This window comes from Oncorhynchus clarkii, chromosome 22, assembly GCF_045791955.1.
Source record: "Oncorhynchus clarkii lewisi isolate Uvic-CL-2024 chromosome 22, UVic_Ocla_1.0, whole genome shotgun sequence".
Taxonomy (NCBI): Eukaryota; Metazoa; Chordata; class Actinopteri; order Salmoniformes; family Salmonidae; genus Oncorhynchus; species Oncorhynchus clarkii.
The window spans coordinates 48,270,089-48,293,925 of NC_092168.1; the positions used below are offsets into that span (position 1 = coordinate 48,270,089).

The 23,837-nt window shown below is 46.0% G+C and overlaps 1 protein-coding gene across 1 annotated transcript in view; it reads left to right on the plus strand.

Moving 5' to 3' along the window:
• LOC139380364 (transmembrane protein 198aa) overlaps positions 1-23,837 on the plus strand; it is a 69,467-nt gene that overhangs the window by 19,145 nt on the left and 26,485 nt on the right. The gene's annotated exons all lie outside the window — the stretch shown is intronic.

A 23,837-nucleotide genomic window follows, 5' to 3' on the forward strand; every position in this document is an offset into this window, starting at 1 on the left:
GAAATGTGTCTAACGCCCCTACACTCTAACCACTAGGTTACCTGCTACCTCTACACTCTAACCACTAGGCTACCTGCCGCCCCTACACTCTAACCACTAGGCTACCTGCCGCCCCTACACTCTAACCACTAGGCTACCTACCACCTCTACACTCTAACCACTAGGCAACCTGACGCCCCTACACTCTAACCACTAGGCTACCTGCCGCCCCTACACTCTAACCACTAGGCTACCTGCCGCCCCTACACTCTAACCACTAGGCTACCTGCCGCCCCTACACTCTAACCACTAGGCTACCTGCCACCTCTACACTCTAACCACTAGGCTACCTGCCGCCCCTACACTCTAACCACCTGGCTACCTGCCACCTCTACACTCTAACCACTAGGCTACCTGCCACCTCTACACTCTAACGACTAAGCTACCTGGCACCTTTACACTCTAACCACTAGACTACCTGCCACCTCTACACTCTAACCACTAGGCTATCTGCCACCTCTACACTCTAACCACTAGGCTACCTGACGCCCCTACACTCTAACCACTAGGCTACCTGCCGCCCCTACACTCTAACCACCTGGCTACCTGCCACCTCTACACTCTAACCACTAGGCTACCTGCCACCTCTACACTCTAACGACTAGGCTACCTGCCACCTCTACACTCTAACCACTAGACTACCTGCCACCTCTACACTCTAACCACTAGGCTACCTGCCACCTCTACACTCTAACCACTAGGATACCTGCCGCCCCTACACTCTAACCACTAGGTTACCTGCCGCCCCTACACTCTAACCACTAGGCTACCTGCCACCTCTACACTCTAACCACTAGGCTACCTGCCGCCCCTACACTCTAACCATCTGGCTACCTGCCACCTCTACACTCTAACCACTAGGCTACCTGCCACCTCTACACTCTAACGACTAGGCTACCTGCCACCTCTACACTCTAACCACTAGACTACCTGCCACCTCTACACTCTAACCACTAGGCTACCTGCCACCTCTACACTCTAACTACTAGGCTACCTGCCACCTCTACACTCTAACCACTACGCTACCTGCCACCGCTACACTCTAACCACTAGGCTACCTGCTGCCCCAAACGTATGTTTGTCAAACTAGATGGCTATTACAACAGGTAACAGTAGAGTCGTAAGTCAATGATGTCCTATCTGCCTCGTTAAGTCACCGTGTAATTCAATGATGGCCTATCAGCCTCGTTAAGTCACCGTGTAATTCAATGATGTCCTATCTGCCTCGTTAAGTTACCGTGTAATTCAATGATGTCCTATCTGCCTCGTTCAGTCACCGTGTAATTCAATGATGTCCTACAGTGTCTGCCTCGTTAAGTTACCGTGCAATTCAATTATCTCGCTGCCCGGATGTACTCCACACCTTCAGAGCCTTTACGACAGCCAACAGCTCCCGGACCCCCACGTCATAGTTTCGCTCCGCCGGGCTGAGCTTCTTCGAGAAGAAGGCACAGGGGCGGAGCTTCGGTGGCGTGCCTGAGTGCTGAGAAAGCACGGCTGTCCTTTCCCAGCCTCGGACGCATCCACCTCCACTATGAACGCCAAAGAGGGATCAGGATGGGCCAGCACGGGAGCCGAGGTAAACAGAGCCTTCAGGTGACCAAAAGCCCTGTCCACCTCAGCTGACCACTGCAGTCGCACTGGTCCCACCTTCAGCAGTGACCAAAACCCCGGATAAACCTCCGGTAGTAGTTGGCAAACCCTAAGAACCGCTGCACCCCCTTTACCGTGGTTGGAGTCGGCCAATTACGCACGGCTACAATGCATTCATCAACCAGTACGGCATGACGAGGTACTCATAGTGCCCTGAGGTGTTACTGAATGCCGTCTTCCACTCGTCTCCCTCCCGGATACGCACCAGGTTGTAAGCGCTCCTGAGATCCAATTTTGTGAAGAAGCACGCCCCGTGTATTGACTCGATCACACTGGCGATGGGAGGCAGCGGGTAGCTGTACCTCACAGTGATTTGATTGATACCCCGATAGTCAATACTAGGCGCAGACCTCCATCCTTCTTCTTCACAAAAAATAAACTAAAGGAGGCGGGTTATGTGGAGGACCGAATGTACCCCTGATGCAGGGATTCAGAGACATATGTTTCCATAGCCACCGTCTCCGCTTGTGACATAGGATACACGAGACTCCTGGGAAGTGCGGCGTATACCAGGAGATTTATCGCACAATCCCCCTGTCGATGGGGTGGCAATTGAAAACCAAATCAGCATATTCAGGGGGAATGCGCACGGTGGAGACCTGGTCTGGATTTTCCACTGTGGTAGCACCAACGGAAACCCCTAAACACCTCCATGTGCACTCTCGCAACCACCCCGTGAGAGCCCTCCGTTGCCAAGAAACAGTGGGGTCATGATAAGCTACCCAGGCCTAGCATCACAGGAAATGCAGGAGAGTCAATGAGGAAGAGACTAATTCTCTCCTTGTGTCCCTCCCTGCGTCACCATACCCAGAGGAGCGGTGACCTCCCTAATCAACCCTGACCCTAATGTTCGACTATATAAGGCGTGAACGTGGAAAGGCACAGCCACGGGAACAATGGGGATCCCTAAACTGTGGGCGAACGATCTATCTATAAAATTCCCAGCCGCGCCTGAATCGGCGAGCGCCTTACGCTGGGAATGCGGGGAAAACTCAGAAAAAGTGACATACACAAACATATGTGCAACAGAGGACTCTGGGTGAGAATGGTGCCGACTTACCTGGGGTGACGACAGAGCTCCCTGCCTGCTGCCTCGATACCCAGAGGAACCAACCCGGCTCTGACTGGTAGTGTGACCTCTGCGGCCACACATGGTGCACGAGCTGGAACCCCCTCCAGTCTCCCTGCGCACCGCCCCTCCCAGCTCCATGGGTATCGGAGAGGGGGTACGGGGGGATGGAACCAACAGACCCAGATCTGAACATCTGTAGCCAGCAGGTTATCCAGCCGGATGGACAGGTCCACCAGCTGGTCGAATGTGAGGGTGGTGTCTCTGCAGGCCAACTCCCGACGGACGTCCTCGTGCAGACTGCAGCGAACTCCTGGGCGCTCATCGTCCCCTGCCTCAGATGGAAGAGACGTTCACCCGCCGCTCTACCCTCAGGCGGGTGTTCGAAGACTGCCCGGAAGCTGCGGGTGAACTCCTCAAACTGGTCCAACGCCGCATCTCTCTCTCTCCACACGGCGTTGGCCGAGGCTTTCCCGGTGAGGCACAAGACGAGGGCGGACACCCTCTCACGGCCTGAAGGTGCCGGGTGGATGGTTGCCAGGTATAAGTCTAGTTGCAACCGGAACCGCTGGCAGTTCGCAGCCGTCCCCTTGTATTACTGGGAAAGGGAGAGACGAATCCCACTGGGTCCAGGAGAAGGAGGGGCGTGTAGTGGAGACCCCTGTTGTGCTGGTGGAGGGGCTGGGAGAACTCCCTGTCTCTTCCAGCGGTCCATTGTCTGGACAACGTGGTCCATGGCGGTACCAAGATGGTGGAGTATTGCTGTGTGCTTCCGGATGCGCTCCCCCACCCCTATACCCGGGGTACCTGCTCCTGCTGAATCCATATAGTTGGTCCGGAATTCTGTAAGGGGTGCGTACTGGCAGCAGAGAAGTCAGGCGCAGGAGAGCAAAAACTGTGTTTACAACGGAGCAGTTTTAATAATAAAAACCACCGGAATCTGAACAAACAATCAATGGGTACAAAACCCGTCAGATAAATGCTCATGCACCCTACAAAAAACAATTCCGAACAAGGACACGGGGGGGAACAGAGGGTTAAATACACAACATGTAATGATGGAATTGAAACCAGGTGTGTGGGAAGACAAGACAAAACAAATGGAAAATGAAAAGTGGATCGATGATGGCTAGAATATCGGCTACGCCGAACGCCGCCCAAACAAGGAGAGGAACCAACTTCGGCAGAAGTCGTGACAACCTGACAGGTGTGGCATATCAAGACGCTGGTTAAACAGCATGATCATTACACAGGTGCCCCTTGTGCCGAATGTTCATTTCTCTTCCATGATCCACCTCCAACGTCGTTTTAGAGAACTTGGCAGTACGTCCAACCAGCCTCACGATCGCCGACCACGTGTATGGCGCTCTTTCTTGATGTCAACGTTGTGAACAGAGTGCACCATGGTGACAGTGTGGTTATGGTTTGGGCAGGCATAAGCTACAGACAACGAGCACAATTGTTGTATCCGTCTCGTTAAGTTACCATACCTGTTAGTTACCATACCTGTTAGTTTCCACACCTGTTAGTTACCACACCTGTTAGTTACCATACCTGTTAGTTACCATACCTGTTAGTTAACACACCTGTTAGTTACCACACCTGTTAGTTACAATACCTGTTAGTTACCACACCTGTTAGTTAACACACCTGTTAGTTAACACACCTGTTAGTTAACACACCTGTTAGTTGCCACACCTGTTAGTTATCATACCTGTTAGTTAACACACCTGTTAGTTACCATACCTGTTAGTTACCGTACGTGTTAGTTACCATACCTGTAATATAATACATTCAGATAGTGGAGAGGAGTACTAGAGAAAATGACTGGTAATCTACTGAAAAACCACAGCGTGTATTGATTATCTACACACATACACACACACACACACACACACATACACACACACACACACACACACACACACACACATACACACACACACACACACACACACACACACACACACACACACACACACACACACACACACACACACACATACACACACACACACACACACACACAGTGAGTATCTCTCAACACCATTTCTTCACTGAAGGCTACCTCAGGACACACACACACCCACTCAGTCAGTCTCTCACTATCTGAGCGGAGCAGTTTCCATCCAAAGTCACTAGTAAGAGAAACCACATCCACATCGTGCTGCAGGGTTTAAAGCTGCATCAGCTCTCTGCAAGATTAGTTGTGTTTAATCACCTCACATTCCTACCAGGAACGGGTAACTTTGATAGGTGGTAAACTCATCATGAGAGTCTGCAGTGGTCTGCATACCAACACGTACAGTCCACTGATTTGTGTAATCAACCTATTTTGTGCAGTGAAACTACTTAACTCTCCTAACTAAATGTTTTATACCAGTAACCTTTATTTGATTAGGCAAGTCAGTTAATAAGAACAAAATTGTTATTTACAATGACGGCCTCCACCGGCCAAACCCGGGCGACGCTGTACCAATTGTGCGCCGCCCTATGGGACTCCCAATTACGCCCAGTTGTGATTTCCTTAAATGCAAATTTTTTTTTGCCATTGGGTGTTGAGAAAATGTTGTAATACGTAATGCATCAATACCCCTGGGATCTTACTGTAATACGTAATGCATCAATACACCTGGGATCTTACTGTAAAATATAATGCATCAATACACCTGGGATCTTACTGTAAAATATAATGCATCAATACACCTGGGCTGTTGCTGTAATACGTAATGCATCAATACACCTGGGATCTTACTGTAAAATATAATGCATCAATACACCTGGGCTGTTGCTGTAATACGTAATGCATCAATACACCTGGGATCTTACTGTAAAATATAATGCATCAATACACCTGGGCTGTTGCTGTAATACGTAATGCATCAATACACCTGGGATCTTACTGTAAAATATAATGCATCAATACACCTGGGCTGTTGCTGTAATACGTAATGCATCAATACACCTGGGATCTTACTGTAAAATATAATGCATCAATACACCTGGGCTGTTGCTGTAATACGTAATGCATCAATACACCTGGGATCTTACTGTAATACGTAATGCATCAATACACCTGGGATCTTACTGTAATACGTAATGCATCAATACACCTGGGATCTTACTGTAAAATATAATGCATCAATACACCTGGGCTGTTGCTGTAATACGTAATGCATCAATACACCTGGGATCTTACTGTAATACGTAATGCATCAATACACCTGGGATCTTACTGTAATACGTAATGCATCAATACACCTGGGATCTTACTGTAAAATATAATGCATCAATACACCTGGGATCTTACTGTAATACGTAATGCATCAATACACCTGGGATCTTACTGTAAAATATTGCATCAATACACCTGAGATCTTACTGTAAAATATAATGCATCAATACACCTGGGCTGTTGCTGTAATACGTAATGCATCAATACACCTGGGATCTTACTGTAATACGTAATGCATCAATACACCTGGGCTGTTGCTGTAATACGTAATGCATCAATACACCTGGGATCTTACTGTAATACTGTGTTTCTGTGTGTTAGCAAGCAGACTCGGCGTTCAGGAGACAGACAGACAGACAGGCGTGCATGGCCTCTCATTTTGTTCACATCCTCTCCCCAGGCATGATGCCGGCCTCAGCCTGTCTCTGACTGTCTGTATGTTAAAATATTCATGTGAAACTGCATGCCTAATAGACCCTGCTGCTGGCTCAGCTGGCCTGCATGGATCATGAGGACTGACACTCTGACTGGGGGGGTCGAGGGAGAGCTAGAGAGAGAGAGAGAGAGAGTATATATTCCCTGTGGGGCAAAAGGAAGATGACACAACGAAATAGCTACCTCTGTGTTTAGTGCCTTGTCATGAGGTTATGTTGTGTGGTAGTGCTTCTACATCACCTTACTGCCAAGTGGAAACAGAGAGTAGATTGTGTTTCCTTTTGTACAACCAGGAAGTGTCAGTAGATCCATGTCGTCATGCAACGGCGGCTACATTAACATCTTTCCAGTAGAATGAACAGGTCAGTGATTAATTAAGACTCGTCTGTCTTCATGTCTGATGGAGCTTATCTTTTACACAGTAATCCTGAGCTACATTATGATAATCTTGAAGTGAGGACAGTGAGCTATTGCTTACACTTACCCAGTCTAGTTGTCTTGGGTACATGGGGAGGAGAGGAGGGGATGAGGAGAGGGGACGTGGATAGGGAAGGGAGGAGAGGAGGGGATAGGATGAGGAGAAGGAAAGGGAGGGAGGAGAGGAGGGGAGAGGACAAGGACAGGGGATGAGGAGAGGGAAGGAGAGGGAGGAGAGGAGACAACAAAGGAAAGGGTACGAGGAGAGGGAGGAGAGGAGAGGGGAGGAGAGGACAGGAAAAGAGAGGACGAGGGAAAGAGAGGGAGGAGAGGACGAGGGGATGGGGAGAGAGAGGAGAGGGAAGGGGAGGATGGGGACAAGGACAGGGGATGAGGAGAGGAAGGAGAGGGAAGTGGAGGGAGGAGAGGACAGGAGGGAGAGGGAAGAGAGGAGAGGGAGGAGAGGAGAGGGGAGGAGAGGGGAGGAGAGGACAGGAGAAGAGGGGACGAGGGAAGGAACTATACAGGTGACGTTGCCATGGTGCCAAGTCCTCCTCTTCTCATGTGTCACGTTTTAACACCACCACCCTGGAGCATCACTTTGGTTGTTATGACAACAGACAGGAAGAGGAAAAACAGAATAATAGTTGAATACTGTAACAAGCTTTGGTAACTATACATAACTCTGTATAGTAAAGTGTTAACCAAGTTCATTTCACTGAAAATACATTGACATTTGTACAGTTATTTGCCCAACTAATTTGCGTGAATATCATTTGAAAATCCATTTGACATATCTGACCCCAACAACTGTTGATTTCATGACTTGAAATCAACTTTTTACTGTGTGAGAAACATTTTTGGCACCTGTCTGGGTACTGTCTGGGTACTGTCTGGGTCTGTCTGGGTACTGTCTGGGTACTGTCTGGGTCTGTCTGGGTACGTCTGGGTACTGTCGGGGTATTGTCTGGGTACTGTCTGGGTCTGTCTGGATCTGTCTGGGTATTGTCTGGGTACTGTCTGGGTACTGCCTGCATACTGTCTGGGTCTGTCTGGGTACTGTCTGGGTATTGTCTGGGTATTGTCTGGGTACTGTCTGGGTACTGCCTGCATACTGTCTGGGTACTGTCTGGGTACTGCCTGCATACTGTCTGGGTACTGTCTGGGTACTGCCTGCATACTGTCTGGGTCCTGTCTGGGTCCTGTCTGGGTATTGTCTGGGTACTGTCTGGGTCCTGTCTGGGTACTGCCTGCATACTGTCTGGGTCCTGTCTGGGTCCTGTCTGGGTATTGTCTGGGTACTGTCTGGGTATTGTCTGGGTACTGTCTGGGTACTGCCTGCATACTGTCTGGGTCTGTCTGGGTACTGTCTGGGTCTGTCTGGGTATTGTCTGGGTACTCTCTGGGTACTGCCTGCATACTGTCTGGGTACTGTCTGGGTCCTGTCTGGGTACTGTCTGGGTACTGTCTGGGTCCTGTCTGGGTCCTGTCTGGGTACAGTCTGGGTACTGTCTGGGTACTGTCTAGTCATTATGACCCTGTGAGACCTGGCAGCACAGCTTCAGGTGAAAGAAATCTGACCACACGGCCAGCGATTTGAAAAGTCCAATGGCCTCCTCTCCTCTCCTCTCCTCTCCTCTCCTCTCCTCTCCTCTCCTCTCCTCTCCTCTCCTCTCCTCTCCTAAATCAAATCAAATCAAATGTATTTATATAGCCCTTCGTACATCAGCTGATATCTCAAATTGCTTTACAGAAACCCAGCCTAAAACCCCAAACAGCAGGCAATGCAGGTGTAGATGTAGAAGCACGGTGGCTAGGAAAAACTCCCTAGAAAGGCCAAAACCTAGGAAGAAACCTAGAGAGGAACCAGGCTATGTGGGGTGGCCAGTCCTCTTCTGGCTGTGCTGGGTGGAGATTATAACAGAACATGGCCAAGATGTTCAAATGTTCATAAATGACCAGCTTGGTCCAATAATAATAAGGCAGAACAGTTGAAACTGGAGCAGCAGCATGGCCAGGTGGACTGGGGACAGCAAGGAGTCATCATTTCAGGTAGTCCTGAGGCATGGTCCTAGGGCTCAGGTCCTCCGAGAGAGAGAAAGAAATAGAGAAAGAGCGAATTAGAGAGAGCACACTTAAATTTACACAGGAGACAGAAAAGGACATGAGAAGTACTCCAGATATAACAAACTGACCCTAGCCCCCCGACACATAAACTACTGCAGCATAAATACTGGAGGCTGAGACAGGAGGGGTCAGGAGACACTGTGGCCCCATCCGAGGACACCCCCGGACAGGGCCAAACATCCTACCTCCCCCTCCCTCTACTCGTCCTCTCCTGTCCTCTCCTCTCCTCTCTCCTCTCTCCCCTTCCCGATCCTCGTCCTCTCGCCCCCATAAGGACCAACCACCAAGACAACCAGTAAAGTCAGTTCAAATGTAATTGTATTCAACATTCTGTCTTGCGGAGGTCCTTTTCCAAACAGCTATGTTTCATAACGTCGGACTGTGAATCGCATGTTGGTATGCTGTCTCAGAACGATTTTCAGCCACAGTGTGTCTAAACAAATATTCACCCAGATAATACACACTGTTGTCATGCATATGCATAGTCACTTTAACCATATCTACATGTACATACTACCTCAATCAGCCTGACTAACTGGTGTCTGTATGTAGCCTCGCTACTTTTATAGCCTCACTACTGTATATAGCCTCTTTTTACTGTTGTTTTTATTTCTTTACTTACCTATTGTTCACATAATACCCTTTTTTTTGCAGGGGGTGTTGTATGAACAGGTATACAGACAAGGTTGGTGATTTACTGCCCCCTGAAGGGTGTTGTCTGAACAGGTATAAAACCAAGGTTGGTGATTTACTGCCCCCTGGAGGGTGTTGTCTGAACAGGTATAAAGACAAGGTTGATGATTTACTGCCCCCTGGAGGGTGTTGTCTGAACAGGTATAAAACCAAGGTTGGTGATTTACTGCCCCCTGAAGGGTGTTGTCTGAACAGGTATAAAACCAAGGTTGGTGATTTACTGCCCCCTGGAGGGTGTTGTCTGAACAGGTATAAAACCAAGGATGGTAACTTACTATTTTTACCAAACAAAACATAAAGTCATGTTTTTATATAGTTGAGTTCATGGACCAAACACAGGAATAGAAAAACAACCCAGATGTGATAAATGAGTTACAGATATCTGTCAAACTAATGAAGGCTATAGAGGAGGACTAAACAAAAAACACTTTGAATTAAAATGTACTTCTACCTCATGATTCTGGCAAGTGTTCATGTGGACTATGAATATCCAGGAAGTATCATCCAGGAACAGCCCAGGAAGTGTATTTAAAATAAAACAAATTATTTAACCAGGTAGACTAGTTAAGAACCTGTTGCGTCTACCAAACCCGGATCCGGGATTCTATTTACAGACCTAAGCTCATTACCATAACGCAACGTTAACTATTCATGAAAATCGCAAATGAAATGAAATAAATATGCCATCTCTCAAGCGTAGCCTTTTGTAAACAACACTGTCATCTCAGATTTTCAAAATATGCTTCTCAACCATAGGAAAACAATAATTTGTGTAAAAGTGGCTAGCTAGCGTAGCATTTAGCGTTAGCATTAGCGTTAGCATCCAGCACGCAAGATTTCAACAAAAACATAAAAGCCTTCAAATAAAATAATTTACCTTTGAAGAACTTTGGATGTTTTCAATGAGGAGACTCTCAGTTAGATAGCAGATGCTCAGTTTTTCCAAAAAAGATTCTTTGTGAATTCGAAATAGCTCCGTTTTCTACATCACATTTGGCTACCAAAAAAAAAAACGAAAATTCAGTCCTCAAAACGCGAACTTTTTTCCAAATTAACTCCATAATATCGACTGAAAACATGGCAAACGTTGTTTAGAATCAATCCTCAAGGTGTTTTTCACATATCTCTTCAATGATATATCGTTCGTGGAAGCATGGTTTCTCCCCTCAATCAAATGGAAAAGTACAAGCAGCTGGCGTTTGCGCACCGAATTCCACGCAGGACACCAGGCGGACACTTGGAAAATGTAGTCTATTATGGTCAATCTTCCAATGATATGCCTACAAATACGTCACAATGCTGCTAACACCTTGGGGGAACGACAGAAAGTGTAGGCTCATTCCTTGCGCAATCACAGCATATAAGGAGACAATGGAAAACAGAGCTTCAGAGATTCTGCTCATTTCCTGCTTGACGCATCATCTTGGTTTCGCCTGTAGAATGAGTTCTGGGGCACTTACAGACAATATCTTTGCAGATTCTGAAACTTCAGAGTGTTTTCTTTCAAAAACTGTCAAGAATATGCATAGTCGAGCATCTTTTCGTGACAAAATATTGCGCTTAAAACGGGAACGTTTTTTATCCAAAAATGAAATAGCGCCCCTAGAGATCCAACAGGTTAAGAACAAGTTCTCAATTGCAACTGCGACCTGGCCAAAGCAGTGCTACACAAACAACACACGTGGAATAAACAAACGTACAGTCAATAACACAATAGAAAAAGTCTATATACAGCATGTGCAAATGAGGTAAGAGAAGGGAGGTAAGGCAATAAATAGGCCGTAGTGGCGAAATAATTACAATTTAGCAAATAAACACTGGAGTGATAGATGTGCAGAAGATGAATGTGCAAGTAGAGATACCGGGGTGCAAAGGAGCAAAAAAATAAATACATAAAATAAAACAAATACAGTAGGGAAAGAGGTAGTTGTTTCTGCTAAATTGTAGGTGGGCTATGTACAGGTGCAGTAATCTGTGAGCTGCTCTGACAGTTGGTGCTTAAAGCTAGTGAGGGAGATAAGTGTTTCCAGTTTCAGAGATTTTTGTAGTTTGTTCCAGTCATTGGCTGCAAAGAACTGGAAGGAGAGGCGGCCAAAGAAAGAATTGGTTTTGGGGGTGTCCAGAGAGATATACCTGCTGGAGCGCGTGCTACAGGTGGGTGATGCTATGGTGACCAGCGAGCTGAGATAAGGTGGGACTTTACCTTGCAGGGTCTTGTAGATGACATGGAGCCAGTGGGTTTGGCGACGAGTATGAAGCGAGGGCCAGCCAACGAGAGCGTACAGGTCGCAGTGGTGGGTAGTATATGGGGCTTTGGTGACAAAACGAATGCCACTGTGATAGACTGCATCCAATTTGTTGAGTAGGGTATTGGAGGCTATTTTGTAAATGACATCGCCGAAGTCGAGGATTGTTAGGATGGTCAGTTTTACAAGGGTATGTTTGGCAGCATGAGTGAAGAATGCTTTGTTGTGAAATAGGAAGACAATTCTAGATTTAACTTTGGATTGGAGATGCTTAATATGAGTCTGGGAGGAGAGTTTACAGTCTAACCAGACACCTAGGTATTTGTAGTTGTCCACGTATTCTAAGTCAGAGCCGTCCAGAGTAGTGATGTTGGACAGGCAGGCAGGTGCAGGCAGCGATCGGTTGAAGAGCATGCATTTAGTTTTACTTGTATTTAAGAGCAATTGGAGGCCACGGAAGGAGAGTTGTATGGCATTGAAGCCTGCCTTGAGGGTTGATTAACACAGTGTCCAAAAAAGGCCCAGAGGTATACAGAATACTAAATAATGATAAGAATAATAAAGAGATACTGGGGTGCAAAGGAGCACATTTTATTTAAATAAAAAATAACAGTATGGGGATGAGGTAGTTGGATGGGCTATTTACAGATGGGCTATGTTCAGGTGCAGTGATCTGTGAGCTGCTCTGACAGCTGGTGCTTAAAGTTAGTGAGGGAGATATGAGTCTCCAGCTTCAGTGATTTTTGCAATTCGTTCCAGTCATTGGCAGCAGAGAACTGGCAGGAAAGGCGGCCAAAGGAGGAATTGGCTTTGGGAATGACCAGTGAAATATGTGGTACCTGTCCCAGACCTGCTGTTTTCAACTCTCTAGAGACTGCAGGAGTGGTAGAGATACTCTTAATGATCGGCTATGAAAAGCCAACTGACATTTACTCCTGAGGTGCTGACTTGCTGCACCCTCGACAACTACTGTGATTATTATTATTTGACCATGCTATTCATTTATGAACATTTGAACATCTTGGCCATGTTCTGTTATAATCTTCACCCGGCACAGCCAGAAGAGGACTGGCCACCCCTCATAGCCTGGTTCCTCTCTAGGTTTCTTCCTAGGTTTTGGCCTTTCTAGGGAGTTTTTCCTAGCCACCGTGCTCCCACACCTGCATTGCTTGCTGTTTGGGGTTTTATGCTGGGTTTCTGTACAGCACTTTGAGATATCAGCTGATGTACGAAGGGCTATATAAATACATTTGATTTGATTTGATTTGAAATATACCTGCTGGAGCCCGTGCTACGGGTGGGTGCTGCTATGGTGACCAGTGAGCTGAGATAAGGCGGAGCTTTACCTAGCAAAGACTTATAGATGACCTGGATCCAGTGGGTCTGGCGACGATTATCAAGCGAGGGCCAGCCGACGAGAGCATACAGGTCGCAGTGGTGGGTAGTATATGGGGCTTTGGTGACAAAACGGATGGCACTGTGATAGACTGCATACAGTTTGCTGAGTAGAGTATTGGAGGCTATTTTGTAAATGGCATTACCGAAGTCAAGGATCGGCAGGATAGTCAGTTTTACAAGGGTATGTTTGGCAGCATGAGTGAAGGATGCTTTGGTTTGCGAAATAGGAAGCCTATTCTAGATTTAATTTTGGATTGGAGATGCTTAAATGTGAGTCTGGAAGGAGAGTTTACAGTCTAACCAGACACCTAGGTATTTGTAGTTGTCCACATATTCTAAGTCAGAACTGTCCAGAGCAGTGATGACACTGTATGTCTCTAAATGACTCCACACGTCTCCACATGTCTCTATATGACTCCATATGTCTCTATATGAACCGCCCAGAGTAGTGATGACACCGTATGTCTCTATATGACTCCATATGTCTCTATATGAACCGCCCAGAGTAGTGATGCTGGACGGACATAAGTATCAAAGTTCAGAGGGAAGCCACACCTGTTTTCACCACCTATCAGACATTTTTACAGAAGATTATTATACTGTGTGCTCGTTTGCTATTTGATAAGCTTGAGTGGATTAAGATCTAGCCTGGTTGCCGATCTGTTTGTGTTATATAGCGAATGACTGTAGCTGTCAAGACAGCACATATTTGAGAACAGGTTATCAGGGGCCTATGGAGGGAATCCCTTTCATGATCTCTGCTGTTTTATAACCCCCCCCCCTTAAAGACCAAAATTATGCCCCCCTCTTAGAGACTTAAATGATATTCGTCTCTGTGAGGAGAGAGTCTGTGTTCCTCTGAAATGAATCTACTTCGCAAATGTGTCATCAAACGCAGGGCACTGAACTGTGATGAGAGCTGTGGGAGTCAGACACTGCAGGCTTGTTAGATGACTTACCGCAGTGTGTCTTCTGACTCTGTTTGATGTAACGTCCCTTTGGTTCTCTTCTTTACTGTATGTATGAGCTGTTAGTCAGTAGCTCAGTGGTTCCCAAACTCTTTATAGCCCCGAACCCCTTCAAAAAGTTTACTTCCAGCTGCGTACCCCCTCTAGCACCAGGGTCAGCGTACTCTCAAATGTTGTCACACACTATATGATACATTTATTAAACATAAGAATGAATGTGAGTTTTTGTCACAACCCGGCTCGTGAGAAGTGACAGTCATCTGACAGCCATCTGACAGTGGCTTCTGATCCTATAGGATCAGGGCACAAATAATAATATAATAATAATCAATAATTTTGCTCTTTATTTAGCCATCTTACGTATAAAACCTTATTTGTTAATTGAAAATGTTGAATAACTCAGCACAGGTTAATGAGAAGGGTGTGGTATTTTGGTATTTTATTAGGATCCCCATTGGCTCTTGCAAAAGCAGCAGCTACTCTTCCTGGGGTTCCACACAAAATATGAAACGTGATACAGAATGGAATAATCCAGAACATCAATAGACAAGAACAGCTCAAGGACAGAACTACATAAAAAATGTTAAAGGCACACGTAGCCTACATATCAATACATACACACAAACTATCTAGGTCAGATAGGGGAGAGGCGTTGTGTTGCTTTATCTGTTTTTTGAAATCAGGTTTGCTGTTTGTTTCACCAATATCAGATGGAAGGATGTGTGCTTGAAAGGATGCACATGACTCTGCAATGTTTGGTTGTATTGGAGAGAGTCTCATTCTTAAATAGTTTTCCAAACACAGTCTGTGCCTGTATTTAGTTTTCATGCTAGTGAGGGCCGAGAAGCCACTCTCACGTAGATATGTGGATGGAAAGGGCATCAGTGTCTTAACAGCTCAATTTGCCAAGGCAGGATACTCTGAGCGCAGCCCAATCCAGAAATCTGACAGTGGCTTTTGGTTAAATTCAATTTTCACAGAACCGCTTGTTGCAATTTCGATGAGGCTCTCTTGTTCAGATATCGGTAAGTGGACTGGAGGCAGGGCATGAAAGGGATAACGAATCCAGTTGTTTGTGTCATCCGTTTCAGAAAGGACCTGCGTAATTGCGCACCCAACTCACTCAGCTGCTTCGCTATATCACATTTGACATTGTCCGTAAGCTTGAGTTCATTTGCACACAACAAATCATACAACGATGGAAAGACCTGTGTGTTGTCCTTGTTAATGCAGACAGAGAAGAGCTCCAACTTCAATTTTGTCCCGCACATTGAATATAGTTCCTGTAATCCTAGATTCAGATCACTCAGGCGAGAAAAAAACATCACCCAGATAGGCCAGTTGTGTGAGAAACTTGGCATCATGCATAGTGCAGAAAATACACGGGAGTTCAGGGGCCATACTTTAACAAAGTTAACCATTTTCACTGTAGTGTCCAAAATGTCTTTCAAGCTGTCAGTCATTCCTTTGGCAGCAAGAGCCTCTCTGCAGTGTACCCAAGTGGCGTCGGGAGCAACTGCTTGCTACCACTACACTATGTCTCCCTGTCATGGCTTTTACGCCATCAGTACAGATACCAACACATCTCGACCACCAAAGTCCATTTAATGTGTTGGGGAATAATCAGAATAGTTGGGTAACATAGATAAGATGTTTTATTTTCATTATATGCTTGTGAGTTACTTCTCATCAGAATGTATCTTGTTGTACTATAGTGCTGGCCGGTTGCAGTTATCTGTTCTCTGTCAGGGTTCAGTTACTTGGGCCGCAGAGAGGGGAGGGGTCAAGCTTGTCTTCATATGTAAACATATCTTTTAAACCATGTTTAAGAGATGATTGAGGGGGAACCAATTATCTCTTGGCTCCACAATGTCTGTGTGCCAGTCACTGTGTCTCTGTGATCTTGTCAAGGAGGGGCGTATTTGATATATGCCTGTTGATGAGGTTTTGTTTTATGGTCCTGAGAGCGAGATAAGAACATAGTTTAGGAGACAAAGCTGAACGATAATTTATAGCCAATGCTGTCTGGCTATGTGTGTCTTTGCTATAAAGGATCTCAGTTGCAATGTGTAAGGACTCTTAGAGAATTCATTTATAGATACTGAATTGATCTGAGAGTCACAGGGTTGTGATGGAGCTCATATAATTAAATATGGACTTTATGATTGTGTGTGGTTTGCTCTCATGATTTGGTAAATACAGGAAATTTCCACTACAGATATCACAAAGCTGTCCAGTACTTTAAAAGATATCCTCTCCTGTTGTCCTGGTTTCCAGTGGTTTGCAGAAGACGATGTCTTCCTTAATTGACCCCCCATAAACATAACAGACATTTACAAGTAGCGACAGGTAGAGCCTAGTGTTTAAAGCATTGGGTCAGTAACTGAAAGGTTGCTGGATCGAATCCCTAAGCTGACAAGGTAAACATATGTTGTTCTGCCCCTGAACAAGGCAATTAACCCACTGTTTGCTAGTAGGCAAGAATTTGTTCTTAACTGACTTGCCTAGTTATTAAATAAAGGAAAAATAGAAAGCTGTGTCAGGCCTGCCATGTCTGTTGACTCATCCAGCTGTAACACAGTTCACTGGCTTGTATGTGAAGCAGTAATTGTTTCAAAAACATCTCCTGCCATGTCACATGCACCCCTGGGAGGCAGCGTAGCCTAGTGGTTAGAATGTTGGACTAGTATCCGAAAGGTTGCAAGATCAAATCCCCAAGGTGCAAATCTGTTGTTCTTTCTCTAGACAGTCATTGAAAATAGGTCTATGCCCAAACAGTTTGAGCTTCTAATTTTTTTTTTTTATATATTTTTTTTTTTATCTCTCCAGAAATAAGTCTCTCACTGTTGCCGCCTGTTATAGTCCCCCGTCAGCTCCCAGCTGTGCCCTGGACACCATATGTGAATTGATTGCCCCCCCATCTAACTTCAGAGTTCGTTCTGTTAGGTGACCTAAACTGGGATATGCTTAACACCCCGGCAGTCCTACAATCTAAGCTAGATGCACTCAATCTCACACAAATTATTAAGGAACCCACCAGGTACAACCCTAAATCTGTAAACATGGGCACCCGAATAGATATTATCCTGACGAACTTACCCTCCAAATACACCTATGCTGTTTTCAATCAGGATCTCAGCGATCACTGCCTCATTGCCTGCATCCGCTATGGGTCCGCGGTCAAACGACCACCCCTCATCACTGTCAAACGCTCCCTAAAACACTTCTGCGAGCAGGACTTTCTAATCAACCTGGCCCGGGTATCCTGGAAGGATATTGATCTCATCCCATCAGTTGAGGATGCCTGGTCGTTTTTTAAAAGTAATTTCCTCACAATCTTAAATAAGCATGCCAATTTAAAATAATGTAGAACTAAGAACAGATATAGCCCTTGGTTCAGTCCAGACCTGACTGCCCTCAACCAGCACAAAAACTTCCCGTGGCGGACTGCACTAGCATCGAATAGTCCCCGCGATATGCAACTTTTCAGGGAATTCAGGAACCAATACACGCAGTCAGTTAGGAAAGCAAAGCTTAGCTTTTTCAAACAGAAATTTGCATCCTGTAGCTCTAACTCCAAAAGGTTTTGGCACACTGTAAAGTCCATGGAGAATAAGAGCACTTCCTCCCATCTGCCCACCACACTGAGGCTAGGTAACACTGTCACCACCGATAAATTCACGATAATCGAGAAGCATTTCTCTACAGCTGGCCAAGCTTTCCTCCACAGCTGGCCAAGCTTTCCTCCTGGCTACCCCAAACCCGGCCAACAGCTCCACACACCCCCGCAGCTACTTGCCCAAGCCTCTCCAGCTTCTTTTTCACCCAAATCCAGATAGCAGATGTTCTGAAAGAGCGGCAAAACCTGGACCCGTACAAATCAGCTGGCTAGACAATCTGGACCCTCTCTTTCTAAAATTATCCACCGCCATTGTTGCAACCCCTATTACCAGTCTGTTCAACCTCTCTTTTGTATCGTCTGAGATCCCTAAAGATTGGAAAGCTGCCACGGTCATCCCCCTCTTCAAAGGGGGAGACACGCTAGACCCAAACTGTTACAGACCTATATCCATCCTGCCCTGCTTTTCTAAAGTCTTCAATAGCCAAGTTAATAAACAGATCACTGACCATTATGAATCCCACCGTACCTTCTCCGCTGTGCAATCCGGTTTCCGAGCTGGTCACTGGTGCACCTCAGCCACGCTCAAGGTACTAAACTATATCATGACCGCCATCGATAAAAGACAGTAGTGTGCAGCCGTATTCATCGACCTGGCTAAGGTTTTCGACTCTGTCAATCACCGTATTCTTATCGGCAGACTCAACAGCCTTGGTTTCTCAAAGGACTGCCTCGCTTGGTTCAGCAACTACTTCTCAGATAGAGTTCAGTGTGTCAAATCGGAGGGCCTGTTGTCCGGACCTCTGGCAGTCTCTATGGGGGTGCCACAGGGTTCAAATCTCGGGTCGACTATTTTCTCTGTGTATATCAACAATGTCGCTCTTGCTGCGGGTGATTCCCACCTCTATGCAGACGACACCATTCTGTATACATCTGGCCCTTCTTTGGACACTGTGTTAACAAAACTCCAAACAAGCTTCAATGTCATATAACACTCCTTCCGTGGCCTCCAACTGCTCTTAAACGCTAGTAAAACTAAATGCATGCTTTTCAAATAGCCCACCCAATCTACCTACCTCATCCCTATATTGTTTTAATTTACTTTTTTGCTCTTTTGCAAGTCATCATCTTGCACATCATCATCAGCTAAATTGTAATTACTTCGATATCATGGCCTTTTTATTGCCTTACCTCCTCACGCCATTTGCACACACTGTATATAGACTTTTTTTATATTGTGTTAATGACTGTACGTTTGTTTATGTGTAACTCTGTGTTGTTGTTTGTGTCACTGCTTTACTTTATCTTGGCCAGGTCGCAGTTGTAAATGAGAACTTGTTCTCAACTGGCCTACCTGGTTAAATGAAGGTTAAAAATCTTCTTTGGGGTTGGCGGATCGACTCCAACTTTTAGGTGCGTACACCGCCACTTGTTGTTAAGAAGGCAGAGTAGCGCTTTGTTATAGACAGTCTTCTCTCTTCTCTTATCTACTGTTGTATCAATACGTTTTGAACATGACAGTTTACAATCCAGGGTAACTCCAAACAGTTTAGTCACCTCAACTTGCTCAATTTTCCCCCCCAAAAATGTTTTGGTAGTGGTAATGGTGGTAATGGTAGTGGTAGTGGTGGTGGTGGTAGTAGTGGTAGTAGTAGTAGTGGTAGTAATAGTAGTGGTGGTAGTAGTGGTAGTGGTAGTAGTAGTGGTGGTAGTAGTAGTAGTAGTGGTAGTGGTAGTTGTGGAAGTGGTAGTAGTAATAGTAGTAGTAGTGGTGGTAGTGGTAGTAGTAGTGGTAGTGGTGGTGGTAGTGGTGGTGGTGGTAGTTGTGGTAGTAGTAGTAGTAGTAGTGGTTGGGGTGGTAGTGGTACTAATAGTAGTGATAGTAGTAGTAGTAGTGGTAGTAGTAGTAGTAATAGTAGTGGTAGGGGTGGTAGTGGTGGTAGTAGTAGTGGTGGTGGTAGTAGTTGTGATGGTGGTGGTGGTGGTAGTGGTGGTGGTAGTGGTGGTAGTGGTGGTAGTGGTGGTGGTAGTGGTGGTAGTGGTGGTAGTAGTAGTGGTGGTGGTAGTAGTTGTGATGGTGGTGGTGGTAGTGGTGGTGGTGGTAGTAGTAGTGGTAGTGGTGGTAGTAGTAGTGGTGGTGGTCGTAGTTGTGATGGTGGTGGTGGTTGTGGTAGCTGGTGGTAGTGGTGGTGGTGGTAGTGGTAATAGTAGTGGTGGTAGTGGTGGTAGTAGTAGTGGTAGTAGTAGTAGTGGTAGTGGTGGTACTAGTAGTAGTAGGAGTAGACCTGAGTAGTAGTAGTATACCTGAGTGGTAGTAGTAGTAGTGGTAGTGGTGGTAGTAGTAGACCTGAGTAGTAGTAGTATGAGTAGTATACCTGAGTAGTAGTGGTAGTAGTAGTAGTAGTAGTGGTGGTAGTGGTGGTAGTAGTAGTGGTAGTAGTAGTAGTGGTAGTGGTGGTACTAGTAGTAGTAGGAGTAGACCTGAGTAGTAGTAGTATACCTGAGTGGTAGTAGTAGTAGTGGTAGTAGTAGTAGTATACCTGAGTATTAGTAGTGGCAGTAGTAGTAGTGGTAGTATGAGTAGTATACCTGAGTAGTAGTGGTAGTAGTAGTAGTGGTAGTAGGAGTAGTATACCTGAGTATTAGTAGTGGCAGTAGTAGTAGTAGTGGTGGTAGTGGTGGTAGTAAGGGTCGTAGTAGTAGTGGTAATAGTAGTAGTGGTAGTAGCAGTGGTAGTGGTGGTGGTAGTAGTAGTAGTAGAAGTGGTCGTAGTAGTGGTAGTGGTGGTAGTAAGGTCCGTAGTAGTAGTGGTAGTGGTAGTAGTAGTGGTAGTGGTGGTAGTAGTAGAAGTGGTAGAAGTGGTAGTAGTAGTATAGGTAGTAGTAGTAGTAGTAGTAGTAGTAGTAGTTGTGGTTGTAGTAGTGGTAGTGGTGGTGGTAGTAAGGGTAGTAGTAGTAGTAGTAGTAGTGGTCGTAGTAGTGGTAGTGGTAGTGGTGGTAGTAAGGGTCGTAGTAGTAGTGGTGGTGGTAGTGATAGTGGTAGTAGTAGTGGTTGTGGTAGTAGTAGTGGTGGTGGTGGTGTTGGTAGTGATAGTGGTAGTGATAGTGGTAGTGGTAGTAGTAGTAGTGGTAGTAGTAGTAGTGGTAGTAGTAGTAGTGGTGGTAGTAGTAGTAGTAGTGGTGGTAGTAGTAGTGGTAGTAGTGGTGGTAGTAGTAGTAGTGGTAGTGGTAGTAGTTGTGGTAGGAGTAGTAGTAGTAGTAGTAGTAGTAGTAGTAGTGGTAGTAGTAGTGGTAGTGGTAGTAGTAGTAGTGGTAGTAGAGAGGGAGGAAGAGAGGAAGGGAGGAAGGAAGAGAGGGAGGAAGAGAGGAGGATGAGAGGAAGGGAGGAAGGAAGAGCGGGAGGAAGAGGGGAAGAGAGGGAGGATGAGAGGAAGAGAGGAAGGAAGAGAGGGAGGAGGAGAGGAATAGACAAAGGAAGAGAGGGAGGAGGAGAGGACGAGAGGAAGGAAGAGAGGAAGAGAGGGAGGAGGAGAGGAAGAGAGGAAGGAAGAGAGAAAGGAGGAGAGGAAGAGAGGAAGGAAGAGAGGAAGGGAGACAGGGAGGATGAGAGGATGAGAGGAAGGAAGAGACAAAGAGGAAGGAAGGGTGGAAGGACTAGAGGGAGGATGAGAGGAAGGAAGAGAGGATGAGAGGAAGGAAGAGAGGAAGGAAGAGAGAAAGGAAGGGAGAAAGGAAGAGAGGAAGGAGGAGATAAAGGAAGGAGGAAGGGAGGAAGGAAGAGAGGAAGGAAGAGAGGAAGGAAGAGCGGTAGGTAGAGAGGGAGGGAGGGAGGAAGGGGGGAAGGAAGAGAGGAAGGGAGGAAGGAAGAGCGAGAGGAAGAGGGGAAGAGAGGAAGGAAGAGAGGGAGGAGGAGAAAAAGAGAGGGAGGATGAGAGGAAGTGAGGAAGAAGAGAGGGAGGATGAGAGGAAGGAAGAGAGGGTGAGAGGAAGGAAGTAGGGAAAGGAAGAGAGGAAGGGAGAGAGGAAGAGAGGAAAGAAGAGATTAAGGAAGAAAGAAAAGAGGAGAGGAAGGGAGGGAGGAAGAGCGGTAGGATGAGAGGAAGATAGGAATGGAGGAAGGAAGAGTGGGAGAAGAGGGAGGAGGAGAGGAAGAGGGAGGATGAGAGGAAGAGAAGAAGAAGAGAGGGAGGATGAGAGGAAGAGAGGAAGGAAGAGATGGTGGATGAGAGGAAGAGAGGAAAGAAGAGAGGGAGGAGGAGAGGAATAGACATAGGAGGAGAGGAAGATAGGGAGGAGGAGAGGAAGAGAGGAGGGAAGAGAGGGAGGAAGAGAGGAAGGAAGAGATGGAGGAGGAGAGGAAGAGAGGAAGGAAGAGATGAAGGATGAGAGGACGCGAGGAAGGAAGAGAGGAATAGCGGAAGGAAGGGAGGTTGGACTAGAGGGAGGATGAGAGGAAGGAAGAGAGGATGAGAGGAAGGAAGAGAGAAAGGAGGAGAGGAAGAGCGAGATGAAGAGAGGTAGGAAGCAAGAGAGGAAGCAAGAGAGGGAGTTTAAAAGGGAGGTTGAGAGGAAGAAAGAGAGGAAGATAGAGAGGAAGCGAGATTGAGAGGAAGGAAGAGAGGAAGGGAGATAGAGAGGAAGGATGAGAGGAAGAGAGGAGGAGAGGGAGGAAGAGAAGTTAAAGATGGAGGGGAGGAGGAGGAGGTGCCTGGAGGAATCATCGTCATCGTAGATTTCCTGTCTGTAGATTTCTGTGACAGGCTAAATGCTGAGTTGTGTCACACATGTTGCTACATGACAGGTGCACTGACCTGCAAGATTGAATCAGAGAGGAGAAATGAGAGCTTTGAGCTTTGTCCCTAATGGCACCCCATCCCCTATACAGTGCACTATTTTTGACCAGGGCTCTCATCTAAGGTAGTGCACTATATAGGGACTAGGGTGCCATTAGGGCCAGGAACAGGGCTAGAAGGGACACGCTGGTAGATATCGAGATATAAATTGTGTGTAGAGACGTGAATAGTTAGGAGGACAAAATGGTTTGTACATACAGCACATGCTGTGCATTCTGGGCTTGACGTTTTGTGATTTGTATGGCTTCTCAGAGAGTATGGGAGGAGTATTTTGGTACGTAGTTGTTCAGTCTTTGATTTGAGACAATATTAAGCTCCTCTTTATCCAGAGATCTGGGTTCAGAGCAAAGTAGCAATTGGTGCAGTGGAACGAGAGGGATGGAAGGCCTCCCTCGTCTGTGTCTGTTTGAGGCCTCAGACCTTAATGATGCCATATTGTGAGAGAGGCTGTCTGTCTTGGCATGGTGCCTCAACCCTTACTAATGAATTAACAACCAATCAATAATGCTGTCTCTTTCTCTCTTTCTCTTTTCTCTCTTTTCTCTCTTTTCTCTCTTTTCTCACTCTCCCTCTCTCTCTCTCTCCCCCCGTCTCTCACTCTCTCTCTCTCTCTCTCTCTCAATTCAATTCAATTCAATTCAATTCAATTCAAGGGCTTTATTGGCATGGGAAACATGTGTTAACATTGCCAAAGCAAGTGAGGTAGACAACATACAAAGTGAATATATAAAGTGAAAAACAACCAAAATTAACAGTAAACATTACACATACAGAGGTTTCAAAACAGTAAAGACATTACAAATGTCATATTATATATATATATACAGTGTTTTAACAATGTACAAATGGTTAAAGGACACAAGATAAAATAAATAAGCATAAATATGGGTTGTATTTACAATGGTGTGTGTTCTTCACTGGTTGCCCTTTTCTCGTGGCAACAGGTCACAAATCTTGCTGCTGTGATGGCACACTGTGGAATTTCACCCAGTAGATATGGGAGTTTTTCAAATTTGGATTTGTTTTCTCTCTCTATCTCTCTCTCTCTCTCTCTCTCTCTCTCTCTCTCTCTCTCTCTCTCTCTCT